The sequence below is a fragment of the Galeopterus variegatus genome, unplaced genomic scaffold (genome assembly GCF_000696425.1).
Source record: "Galeopterus variegatus unplaced genomic scaffold, G_variegatus-3.0.2 Scaffold437, whole genome shotgun sequence".
In the NCBI taxonomy this organism is placed as follows: Eukaryota; Metazoa; Chordata; class Mammalia; order Dermoptera; family Cynocephalidae; genus Galeopterus; species Galeopterus variegatus.
The window spans coordinates 283421-287091 of NW_007726548.1; positions in this window are offsets into that span (position 1 = coordinate 283421).

The following is a 3671-nucleotide window of genomic DNA, read 5'->3' on the forward strand; positions in this document are numbered from 1 at the left end:
GGGTGCAACACCGAGGGTTGCGATCCCGTTGCCGGTCCCGGTCCGGTACGGGCGCGACACTGAGGGTTGCGATCCATTGCCGGTCACGAAAAAAGACAAAAAGGAAAAAAAAAAAAAAAAGAAATAAAAGAAGAGACATTACTACCAATCTCACAGAAATAAAAAGAATATAAATTAAATTATTTGTAGTATAAAAAATACTACAATTAATTATATGCTAATAGATTAAACAACTTAGGTGAAATGGACAAATTCCTAGAAACACACAAACTACAGAAACTGACTCAAGAAGAACAGGCAATGTGAATAGACTTACAACAATAAAGAGATTGAATTAGAAATAAGAAAACTACCCAGAAAGAAAAGCCCAGCTTCAGATTGCTTCACTGACAAATTCACCAAACATTTAAAGAATTAATACCCACACTTCACAAACTCTTCCAAAAAACAGAAGAGAAGGGAACATTTCCCAATTCATTCTAGGAGGCCCTAATACCATAACCAACAACACAAGAAAATTACAGACCAATATCTCTTATAATATAGATGCAAAATATCCTAACAAACCAAACCCAACAATACATAAAAATAATTACACATGATCAAGTAGGATTTATCCCAGAAATGCAGGTTGATTTAACATCCAAAAATCAATTAATATAATATACCATATCAATACAATAAAAGCCAAAAATACATGATCATCATAATAGATGCAGAAAAAGCATTTACGAAATCCACTGCCCCTCAGGCTCCTGGGCCCCTGTGGGGGGACCCTGCCCAGGGCCTCAGCCACACCCCTGACCTCCACATCCAGTCCAGTGACCACTGAGCAGCTGCTGGAAGTCCCCCAGGCTCCTGAGCCCAGGTGGGGGGGCCCCATCACCAGGGCTTCAGCCATGCCCCTCCACCATCCACAACCAGGCCAGCAAAGGAGCCAGCCCTGGGCCAGCCCCTTGCCCCTCCACCTCACTCTTCCCCCTCTTCCTCCTGCTCCCACAGCTCCACAACATCTTAGAATGTAAAATAATAATAATATATAAATAATCCAATGCCCTTTTATGGTTAACAAACAAAACAAACAAACAAAAATAAACCACTCTAGGGTAGAACAACAAACTAGGGACAGAAGGGAGCTGGCTCTAATAAAGGGCTTCTATAAAAATTGCACAGCTACCATCATACTTAATGGTGAAAGACTGAATGATATACCCCTCAGATCAAGAATAAGACAAGGATGTCCACTCTTACCACTTCTATTCAACATTGTACTACAGGTTCTAGCCAGGGCAGTTAGCCAAGAAAAAGAAATGAAAAGCATCAGATTAAAATATCTCTATTTACAGATGACATAATCTTGTACATAAAAAAAATCCTAGGAAGTCCACTAAAAAACTATTAGTACTAATAAACAAGTTTAACAAGGGTGCAGGATACAAGATCAATATATAAAAATCAGGCAAGGATCATCACTGGCCACTAAGATCAGACAAGAGACACCACACATTATGGGTCTCTTGATGGAAGTACATAATGCCATCTATGAAATTTTCTTGCCAAAAGCAACTGAATCAGCTTAAGCCTCCAGATACAAGCAACAACTTGCAGGAAATTAAATAAACAGAGAAACATGTTAAACAACACCATGGGGATGCAATTGGCAAAATCCAGAATATGCAAAACTTAGACCAAACGACTTGGTTTCTTCAACGAATAAATTATAAGAAAAGAAACAGAAAAAAAAAGGAAGGTGGACCTATAGATTAAAAGAGACTTTAGAACATATCAACCAAATGCAATTTATGGACCTTGTCTGGATTCTAATTCAAGTGTATCAAGTATAAAAAAAATTAATAAGACAAAGAAATTTGAATACACCTGGATATTTGATGATATAAAACTACTATTAGTTTTTTGATATGAAATAATTTGTGGTTATTTTTTAATACTTTTCTTTTAGAGATGTATATTGAATATATATGGATAAAATGAGCTTTGCTTCAAACAACCTAGTTTGGGAGGGTCCAGTATAGATGAAACAAGATTGATGATAAATTGATAATTGTTAGGTAATGGATACATGGGGGCTTATTAACCTTTGTATATGCTTTCAATTTTCCAGATTAAAAAAAGAAGCTAGCATTCCTGGGACCCACACTAATCAAGTATAGAGGAAGACAGGTAGCACACTAGGAAGGGAAGGCAGGCAACCTCTAGTTAAACATTATGATGAATAACCTAACATGGTTTCTGCAGAATGAAGCAAGAGAGAAACAGAACTTCTAACCTAACACTGGGAGACACAAACTCTAGCTCAGCTCCACCACTTCTCAGCAGATGACCTCAGTCAAGACACATCCCCTCTCTGAGCTACATTGTCCTTACCTTTAAAATGGGGCTGCAAACTAATGATCTCTAAGCTGTGGGATTAAATTACTCCTTAAAATTTCTCCCAGTGGGAATGTGCAGGCCCAAACCTAACTTTTGCAGGACCCAGGATAAGAGTACAAAAGCAGGTCTACTAAACATGTCTGAACATTTATAAATTTTAAATCAAACTAATAAATTGTGATATATGTTCTATCCTCTTACCTTGACTAGTATACCTTCATGACTGAGAAAGCCAGGTTCATTCAGAATTCAGATTCCTTGATATGCAGCATGAGAAAAACCAGCCCCAGTCCATGGCCCAGCCTTCTCTCATCCCGAGCTCCCACCCTTATTGGGAAAGGCCACACATGTAGATATCCCAGACCACATGTCCAAGATCTAAAGAGCCTCCTCTTAGCCACTTCAAACCCAGCAGTGCTAAGGCAGTCCACTCTTGGGAAGACAGACCTAAGAAAGAGAATATTGGGAAAGGCCACACATGTAGATATCCCAGACCACATGTCCAAGATCTAAAGAGCCTCCCCTTAGCCACTTCAAACCCAGCAGTGCTAAGGCAGTCCACTCTTGGGAAGACAGACCTAAGAAAGAGAACTACACAGACCATGGAAGAAGGCATGAGGCCATTAGGACAGAGAATTCCAGGGTTCCAGGTACAAGGAGCAAAGTCTAGAAGGGGAGATTTAGACTCCAAGTAGGCATACATCCCCTTGGCCCTGTAGAGGTGGTTCTCTCCCCCTGAGGAGCAGCATGATCAGAAGAGAGCCAGAGCAGGACTTTCTAAAGCATGGGGCCCAAGGCAAGGGTTTTTCTTGCCCAGATCTAAGGTACTAGGTACATGAAAGTTTCATTGTATTATTCTCTTTCATGTAATTTTGAAATTTTACTATATTAAAAGATTTTTTAAGGATTAAAATATTTTTAAAATCCTTCCAAAAACAGAGTCAGAGGTCCCCTGAGACTTTAAAATTTTGAGTCTTTATCAGCATCATTGAAACTTTCCTACAGACTTAGTTTCTTAGAAACTGGAACTTTAAACTCTGCCAGATTAGTGCGACTCCAGTACCACATACACATGGACACAATGAATAAGATTTGATAATTATATGGATCCCATTTCCAAAAGAAACCATTTTTAGGAAATGAGAGGAAAATCTAGGAGCACAATGAGGTTTCCTATAGGCCAAATTCAGCTTCCTACAACTAGAAACCTTTCAGAGCTTCAGGAATAAGATAAAAGTGACTTAGAAACCAAATATACTGGGCCAAGCCCGTGGCGCACT